Raw genomic sequence first — 10333 nt, forward strand, 5'->3', positions numbered from 1 at the left:
TGTTATACAAGACATCAGACAAGATGATCAAATGGTCTTTTCTGACCCTTAGAGCCTGACAAATAACAGCATGTCTAATTCCTAAAGATTTTTCTAGTTATTACAAAAGCCTCCAAATTGGTTTCATAACAGGGAAAAAAATATTTTGAATGCTTAGTTTTGTAATACAGCTAGGAATACAAACAAGAAGTACCTGGTGATGAACGAAAAATCCCTTTAAATTATAAAAATATGATAAATACATTCTAAAGTTATTTTAGTACCTAGATTCAGTTTAAAATAATTTACTACAGTAAAAGACATTATATAGGTTCACAATGAGAGTAAGACTAATGTATTAAAAAAGCTACAAAAGTAATAATCACAGGGCTGGTGGTAATCATCAGTTATACCAGACCTAAAATTTTCCTATAAATTTTCCCTGTTTTTCTGAAAGTTACCTACTTCTGCTGTGCTTCTGAAGATCTGTTTGACAATTTGATTGAGAGTAAATAAATGGGATTACTATTGAAGTGCTTTCAGGATTCACAGTCTGTGTCTGAGCTGGCCAGTCTCTTTGCAGCAGGCAGCATGAGATTATATTATGCTGATTTGCTGGTGAGTTGAATGCCAAATAAATGAAAAGCAGTTCCAAACTTGTAATATCAAAGATACTGCGTCGGACTAAAGAGGAGCTGTTTGTATTGAAAGCAGAATATGTAAAGGACTTAAATGAGGCAGAATGCTCAAGTCCAGAGATATGGAGTGGAACCTGACTGTTTCTGCAGATCTTGAATGACAGGGTGTCGTGGTTTAGGAATAGCATTCCCCAATTTACTGTTCTAAACCATGTATTGCTCACTCCCTCCTCCCTCCCCCTGGAAGGCTAGAGAGAGAACTGGAGGCACAAAAGGTAAAGATGGGTTGAGATAAAACAATTTACTTGAAAACACAATGAAACATAAACCAAACAGTAGCATGAACAAATATTAATACAGTGTACAACAGAGGTGATCGATTCACATGGGAGTTCTTACCACATGGAATACAACCCTTGTGCTTGATATGAGGTGATATACAAGAACCTCATGGTCCTAGCCATGCCCCTCCTTGCTACTGCAAACATTAACCCTGTCCTAGCCAGAACCAGGACACAGGGAGCAACAGACAGTGATGTTCATAAATGTGCATATAGCTGAGATAAGCATACTACCCACCAGTGAGCTCAATTATGCAACTCTCACTGTGGGTCAGTCAGGGCTTTTTTACTATGGTAGGAAAAAATTCAGATTGTGCTGCTTTTAGAGTTAAGTGCACCTATTCCATAAGGTTTTGTCAGAACATGTTTATTCCAGTTTGTAAGAAAAAACCCAGTTTCAAATCTCAGTCTTCTACTTGGTGGTCTGTGTGCTCTCCCTGTCAGCTCATTGTGCTCCTTGATATGCTAGGAAGATAAGGCAGGGATAAAATCCCTCGCTTTGTACCCTTGGCTGTTGTGGGGGTTCATACGTATAAAGCAGTGGGGCTAAATTTCAGCCTGTGCTGTTCTTTTGGGCACTCGAAGGGCCATGTGACCTGTCATGTTCTGAGCTGGCACAACGTTTGCCTTGTCCATAATACCAAGCATTACAGTGTTCCTAAACCAATGCTGGTTTCCCACACAGAAAACCCAATGCTGAAAAGCTCGGGCAAAGTTAGTAATTCCCCACTCGTGTGCCCCCAGCTGTCCGGCTTGTACCACTGACACCCTCTACCACTCTCCAAATTGCCTAGGATGGTTGGGAACATCTTCAAAGGACGTCAGTTGTTGCTTCCACACAATTCCTTTCTGCGTCTGCCTGGCATGGCGATGAAGATGGGCTGGTTGGCCCTCACTCCCCTCTTCTGTTAAGCCTTTCCTATGCAGGTGTGTGAAGAGTGCCCTGCTGCTCTGGCAGGTGGGCTTCGTTTTTGTCCCTTAATATTAGATGGGAAAAATTAGATAGGAAATATTAGATGGGAAAGCTTTGCTCTCCCGGCTCGCCAGCCGCAGCAGGTGTGCGGACTGACCGGGGCTGCTCTTGGGCCCGTCCTCGGGCCTGCCGCCGGCGCGGTGCTCCCCGCCCAGGGCGGTGCGTGCCCCGCGGGGTTTGTTTCGCTTAGCAACGCCCGCCGGGCCGCAGGCAGCTCCCGCCGGAGGCCGCCGGCCCCTCGACAGGGCTTGAGGCGCCGGGCAGGGGCTCTCCCGCCGCGCCCGGCCATGAAGGCGGCGGCCCCGGGGGCGGGTGCCCTGCGGTCCAGGCTGGGCCGCGCCCCGCCGGCCCCCAGCCCGTGCCCCCCGTCCGGAGGGGGCCGCGCCGCGGGCAGGGCCGGCCGCACCTCGCGCCCGGCGCCCACCGACAAGGAGCCCGGGGGGCGGACGGCGTCCAAGGCGCTGCTAATCACGCTGCCCGACATCGGGGAGGAGGCGGCGGCCGAGGCAGACGAGGCGGCCGGCAACCCACGGCGCCCCGCGTGAGTGAGCGCCCCGCAGACCTGGGGGTACGGGGAGGTGTGCGCCACTCACTCCTGTGGCTTCCTTCCACCTGGCTTTTTCTGCCTCTGGGCATCCTGAGAAGTAGCGAACATCTCCGGGGGCAGGGTTTTCCTTCCCCCGGCAGTATGCCAGAGGCAGGGAAGAGCAGCTTCACGGGCAGCGGCGATGGCACGGGCTGTGCGCGGCGCCGTCAGGAGCGAGAAGCTGGAACACGCTCGGGGCTCCGCGTGGGAGGGGACGGGAGTCAGAGCCCGGTCCCGCACGGCCGGAGGAAAATTGTCCCGTCCTCGCCTCGGGATGCGCTGGGAGAGAAGCCGAGGTGCAGAGGGCACGCAGGGGATGGGTGAGCTCGGGCAGGTATCGCAAAGGTCCCTCACGGAGGTGTGAGAGTTGTATCGAGTTCTATCCCGAAGCTGCTAGTGCGCGTCAAAACAGACATTTCAGTCATTGCCTGGTGAGATTCTGAAGTGTCAGTAACGGTGTGATACTTGGTTTGGGTGCTTCTGTGTTGAAGCCTGCTAAATATATGAGCTTCCATTTGGTGATATTTTGCTGCAGCAAATGTATACTGAAGTGGCTTCTTAGCATATTTAAAACTGAAGAACTTATAAAAGTGAGCAACAGTTGCATCATTGTATTGGTGGAATTTTTCATACTATTACAAGAAAAAGGGAAGCTACTGTATATACTTTATGAACACCCATAATTGCTGCTTCTGTAGTGCTAAACTGTGCTAGTCTTTCTTACTGACAATCAGAAGGACAGTAATGTTTTGTTAGGTATTGATAGGAATGAAGGTATAGTTAAGTTTGTAACTCTTTAGGGCTGAAGTCTCTTTTAGTGCATTTAAATTTTCAGATTTTGGAATCTCTGCTTTAAGTTCGGTTTCCATGTAGCGTAATATTTAAAGTAGGAGCACAAATCCTCCCTGATGTTCTTCTTTTATTTTCCCCTACTACAATCTAAAGCTTTTTGTTTTGTTTCAGAATATACTGTAAACTCTTTCAGGCTCTTTTACTGTATTTGTGCAAAATAGTAGCTTTTTGTGAATAGGTAGGTTAATCTGGTTTTTTGTGTAGTAACAGAGTTCTGTTTATAAGATGTTTGGTACTTTATATAAACAATGCCAGAACAAATCAATGTTATGTCCCTGTAATTTCCCCCAAGCTGCTTCTTTTTTTCTGTACTACAAATAAAACCAAGTAAAATGTCTATGAGTTTATAATTAAAAAAAAAAATAAAGAATTGAATCCATTCTTGAAACAAACTATTTGCATTGGGATGAAGAATAAACCCTATTATTTAAAAACCGATTATGTCCAGCAAAACACTAATTTTGACTTACTATTGAACCACTTCTAAATGATAACACCTTATTATACCCTAACTTATACTTTTGTATGCATGGTGGCATTTAAAATATTTTATTCATAGCAGTATAGGTTATAGGTAAGGTATTGTCTGTCTTCAAATCCAAAACCAAACCAGAAAGAGATAAAAGAAGGAATAAGATATATCACTTTGACAAGGAAAGTCTATACCTCCACATTAGCATTTTTTTAATTAGATGGTTTCACTTAAGCTTTTAGAAGAAGCATCGTAATTAAATATTTAAAGCCTTAGTATTCCTTGCTTAGAGTTGAAATTAGAATTTGTGAGGTACAGAATATGACAATATATTAATTGTCACACACAGGAAGGTTTTGCTTACCTAAATCAAGTTCCTTCATGACAAGTTTTATTGCTGTTTAAAATGATTTAAAAGACATCAATGGCAAGTATATTTTCATTTATAGCAATCTATGACTAATAGGTTAATAAAGGAAAGGATCCATTTTATGTCTTAGTATTTTTTTCATAAGTATGGACAAGTTGATAACTATGACAATACATGGACAGTGCAAAATAGTGAAAATATGGCACTGATTTCTATCTATCTTTCCCAGATATGCTAAATTTTCTGATTTCAGCAATTACCAACAACTTGTGTATTGGGCTAAACTATGACAGTACTTTGTGAGATTTTACATTTACTATTTATTTTAATAGCAATTTCACTTTATTTTAACCAAATTGAAGGAGGATTCATAATGAATAAGTCTTTTTCTTCATAATGGAGAAAAAAACTCTCAGTTTTTAACTCTGATTTGAAAGAAAATATATTCTGCTATAAAAGACCATGACATTTATTGAGAGGATAACAAGACGCCTTATGCTACACTTACGACAATATGTTAATGTACGAAGATACAGAGATTCCTTTTTAAAGAAACATTATTATTGCTACTGTAACATGTTGCAATAGGTAACCCCTAAGTATTCTAAAGATTAATTGGGTAAAGTTTAAGTTATATTGTTTAGGGGTGGGTAATATTTTGTAGAAACTAGTTTTACTGCTCCCTGTTTCAGAATGGTTCTGACACATGGAAAAAATGTTTGTGAACTTGGTATGAGAAGTGTAGCTTTATCTGTGATGTACAAATGTCATTATATTTTGTCAACTTTTATTTCACGAGTCTCAAGCTTTGGGTTTCAATATTACCTTTAAAACTGTGGATATAAGTAATGTGATGAGCTACAGAAGAGAGTGGTAACTGTGGATTCCCTGTCTCCTGTTTTACCCACTAAAAGCAATAGGTCTCTTTCATAATGTGATGCGTACTAACCTAGATAGGGCATGTTACTAAGTGTCACTTAGTGTTACTAAGCCAGTAATTTCCCTTATTGTATTGATCCAAAATAGTAAATATAGTGATGTGGTGGTTTGCCAAGGTCTATTTTTTCATTGCATTTATGTGTACAACAACTCAGAAGTAAATTTTAATTTCACATGCTACTACACATTCATCTACACTCTCTAGATGGATGCAACTAAAAATAATTTCACGATTATAAGCCGCACCCTTTTGACTAAAATTTTGGTCCCAACCTGGAAGTGCGGCTTATAATCCGGAGCGACCAATATATGGATGAAAGTCAGAAATTTCCCAACCCAGAAGTGCGAGCCGGAAGTGCAAGCCATGAGCTGAGCCATGAGGGGGGCGGGAGTGGGCGGCCACAGGAGCCCTGAGCCACAAGCCGTGGCCACCCCGAGCCAACCCAGAAGTGTGAGTCACAGCCGCAGCAGCCCCAAACCGAGCCATGAGGGGGAGGTGGCCCCGCGGCAGCACCGAGCTGCAAGGGGCAGCGCCGAGCCGAGCCCACCCGACCCCAAGCTGAGCCAGTAAATCCCGCTATCTCGCGATTCTGTTACTAATTGGCAACTTTGTGAAAGTTGCACGTGGATCCTCACTGCGAACAAAAGTGTGGTTTATAATCTGGTGTGGCTTATATATGGACAAAGAACAAAATGTTGCCAACACCCGGAAGTGTGGCTTATAATCAGGTGTGGCTTATAATCGTGAAATTACTCTACTAACATTTAGTAATATTGTATATAAACCTCCGTTTTTGGAAAACATAATGGACTTCCAACAATGTTTTGGGTTGCAAGGAACCTTAAAGGTCATCTAGTCCCAATCCCCCTGCCATGGGCAAAGGACATCTGCTAGATGAGATTTCTCAAAGCCCTGTCCAACCTGATCTTGAACAGTTCCAGGGATTGGTCATCTACAACTTCTCTGGGCAACCTATTCTCAGCCACTCTCACAGTAAAGAATTTCTTCCTGGTATCTAATCTAAACCTGCCGTCTTTCAGTTTAAAGACTTTCTCCCTTGTCCTGCTTGTCTTTGTAAAAAGTCCCTTTCCAGCTGTCCTGCTGGCCCCCTTTAGGTAATAGAAACCTTCTCTAAAGTATCCCCTTTCCTTCTCCAGGCTGAACAATCCCTGCACTCTCAACCTGTCCTCATAGGAGAGGTAGGTGTTCCATCCAACTCTCTGATCATCTTCATGGCCTTCCTCTGGAATTGCTCCAAGAGGTTGACATCATTCTTGTGCTAGGTATCCAAGAGCTAGGCACAGTACAAGCTAATCAACTAGAGAATAAATGTAAAAAAAACCAAACCAAAACAAAAAACCCCCCAAAACCAACCAAAGAACAAAAAAAACAACCCCACAATCAATTCCTTCTTAGATGCAGAGGACTTGTGTTGTTTGTTCGAAAATAAGATTATATATTTACAATCAGGCATTTTATTTCTGATCCAGTGCTCAATAAACAGGATTATTAAGTCAACCATGAAAAGAAAAGGAAGAGCCCACAGTCTATATTATTACTCTTACCTGTCATGAAGTCCTCTAAAATTTTCTGAGTTAGGGGACTATTTCTTTTGAATTGTTCATTAATATAGACTTCAGTGTGCATTGTTCATGGGAGTCACACTTTTAGTTCAGGTTTGGGTCCATAATGGGATTTTTTTTCTCCATCGTTATTTTTGGTAAGGAAGAAGCTTCTTGGATACTGCAGTAGTTCGGTGAAAATTTGTGGTCTTTTCAGTGGTGAGACCATTCTTGTTAGTTTTGACAAATGCTAAAGAAATTAGAGATTTCTTGTCTCACAAAATATTTGAGACCTAATCAGTCAGTCTTTTCTCACTGTTGCTACAGTCTTGTTGGAAAAGTTTCCATGTAGTGTGAACATGCATTTGTGCATGTATGTACACTATATGGAAAACATAATGTTCAGAAGTTGGCATGTGATAGTTTTTACATCCTTACTCTGATGACTTCTGTCTCCTCAGTAGATGCTGTGTTTTGGATTCAGTGTGAGAATGATTTTGATAACACACTGATGTTTGGTTGTTGCCAAGCAGTGCTTACCCAGTGTCCCAAGCTCTGCCAGTGAGAAGTACACAAGAAGCTGTGAGGGAGCATGGCCAGGACAGCAAACTTGAGCTGACCAAAGGAATATTCCACACAGGTGGTGAGCAGTGATATTGTGCAATTGCTTGTTTTTTATTTACATTTTATTTTTCTCTCTCTCTGGTTTTTAGGAAGGGATTTGTGGTGGTGGGATAAACAAAGGGTCATTACTTCATTTTTCAGTGGTGCCTTTCTTCCAGTACAGCACCATGGAAGTCACACTATAGCAAGAATAGAGGAAAACTTTCAGGTCTTCAAATCTGTTTGTCTACAGCATATTTTAGCCATATGATGACAGATCTTGACATCTCTAGACAGGGGTGTTTGTGGTTACAGAGGAAGGAGAAAAGTATTTAGTATGCCTGAGCATATACAGACTAAGGTCTCCTCACAATTGCATTGCTTCACTCTGTGCTATAGAACTGTCACCATACAACATTTCAGATTATTTTTGGTTTTTTTTAATTCTGAGAGGATAAAATTCTGCACCTGTTCTCAATGATTATATGTGCAATTTTCTTCAGAGGTCAATGAACAAAAGGGAAAATGCATTCCAATCTCTATGATGTTATGCTGCTGAAAGAGGACTGATTTTAAAAAGATATTTACTGGATTTCCAAATTTACATAAAAAGAATGCACAGGGAAAGTCTTTGTGGATCACTTCCAAGTGTTTTGTTAGGGTGGCACTCTGTCCCTGTCTATTCAGACACTTGATCCTGCAGCAGTAAGTGCCTCCTATCAGAGCCAAAGAAATAAAACACCTTTTCTAAGACACTAATTAGCATTCTTTATTATTTCGGTTAATTAAGATGATAGTATTTTTCTCAATGTTCATTCATAATTTATATTAAAATGTCAGATTTACTTCTATAGTATCATGCACTCAGAAATTGTTTATATTTCCTATAACCAAGAATTCCACATGCAGTTACATTTTTACAGTGAATCAAAATTACAAATAGATTTAAAATTATATATATAATACTTTGCAAGCTCATGACATCTTGAATTAATTTCAAAATTATACAACCTTTAAAATTTGCAGAAGAATAAAATTACTATATACATATAAGCATGTCTTTAGAATTGGAACAGTTTATTCTTGCTTTGTTTTATAAGGATAGGAACAGAATCAACGCAGATCATAATTAGAAAAGCCTTATATCTGTTTCAGGATTCAATATGAACATGTATAATAGGAGGTATTGCACTTCAGTGTATGTACTACAAATAGCTGCCTGAGATGCTGTGTTGTATGCACACAGTTTGAGATTGTGTTAAAAATGATGAAAAGATGGCCTGCTTTTAGTGTTGTCACTGATTTAAAAAAATAATTACATTCACTTCTTTATTATTTTTCACTCCAGATGCAATAACAAGTGAAGACCTTGACCCTAGGCGGAAGCAGGTCTTGAGTAGGTGATTTTGTGTGCACCTAGTGAGCACTCTGTGCAGGAGGCTGCCACAGAGGACTCACAAGCTGTAGATGGTGATGCAGGCAAGCACAAAGAAACCTTCATTTTTGCATTCAAATGATACCTACTTTTTGAACCAAGTGAGGCTTTTATGTTAATTTACTAATAGAATTTTAACAATATATGAAGAAAATCAGCATTGTGGCAAATTATTATCAAAAAGATAGTAAAGATAGTCTCCTGAAAAACTCACCAAGACTTCAACTGTATGAATGCTCCCAAGGTAGTTTGATCATCAAAGCATCAGTAACCCATACATAGCTTCAAAGACAGTAAGGAAAGGGCCAATCAATGGTATGATTAAACACTATCAGTGGAAAAAATCTCGAAGATTTGTATTTTCATGCTGCAAATATAGTCACTACTTCATTCATTGACCAACAGCCAGATGACTGAAAGCACTGAAACATTTCCGGCAGTGCTCATTAATAGAGATGAGAGCAAAATGAGAATTATCTTCAAGCCTGGAGTGACACATACCAATGGAGATGCGCTATAATTTTTGGAGTGTATTTATACTAACTGTCAAGTCTCTGGCATGTTCAGTAACAGTAATGATATAGATGTGTTACTAGAATCTAAGAAAGTCAACATTTACTGTATTAACTTTCAAGGCAGGTTTTCTTCTCCCTTCTCCTTAATAAACCATGTTATTTCTAAACAAACAAGCCAACTATATTTTAGCTGCCTTAAAATACTTTTCTGCAGAAGGCTAGATGAATGTTCTATTGAATTTCTCATTATTCTGTTTCATTTATATGCACCTACCTGTCCTGGTTTGGAGGACAGGTGTCTGCTAAGAAAGGCAGGAGCCTCTCTTTGAAATGGAGAGTGTAAACCCCCTCCTTCCAAATTATTATAATTTTGAAATTAAGGGGCTCTCAGGCAAAGGTATGGGAATTAGGAATAGCAGTTCTTTACTAGGGAAATTAAAACAGAAATAGAGTATTACAAAGAACAAACCCCAAACACTGACAAAGTCAGAATACAGCCTGACACCCCGTCAGTCAGGGTGTTGGTAGCAGTCCCATTAAATGGTGGCTGCAGTCCCTTTGCAGTGACAGATGTGGTTCAGGTGAAGCAGTAGTCTTGTAGAGGGGTGCAGTTTCCCTCCGAAAGTCCAGTGATGATGTGGAGAAGTCCGGTTTTTTTCTGAAGTCCGGTGGAAAAAAGAGGTCTCTTAGAGTCCCAAAATTTCAGTTTTTATCTTGGTAAGAAATGTTGGGCTCTTCCCCCTGGCTGGAGCATCTCCCAATGGGATGAAGTCATCTTATCAGTCATACAGTAGGACTCAATGGGCCATTAGCAGACGATAACTCCCTGAGGAAGGATGGGTTGTGAAAAGATAAACAACAATGACCCACATGGTTTCAATGGATGGCCCATTAGCAGAGTATCTCCCATGGAGATAAGGATCACTACCTCACCTGATCGCAACAGATGGTGATAGAATAGATACTTTTGGTCATATCCTGTATTGCAACCCAAGACACTACCAGAGTTACCTTAGCTAAACTATTCCAGGGATGCTCTTTCAAGATACGCCATAATGAGCCTGACT

This window comes from Catharus ustulatus, chromosome 5 (genome assembly GCF_009819885.2).
Source record: "Catharus ustulatus isolate bCatUst1 chromosome 5, bCatUst1.pri.v2, whole genome shotgun sequence".
In the NCBI taxonomy this organism is placed as follows: Eukaryota; Metazoa; Chordata; class Aves; order Passeriformes; family Turdidae; genus Catharus; species Catharus ustulatus.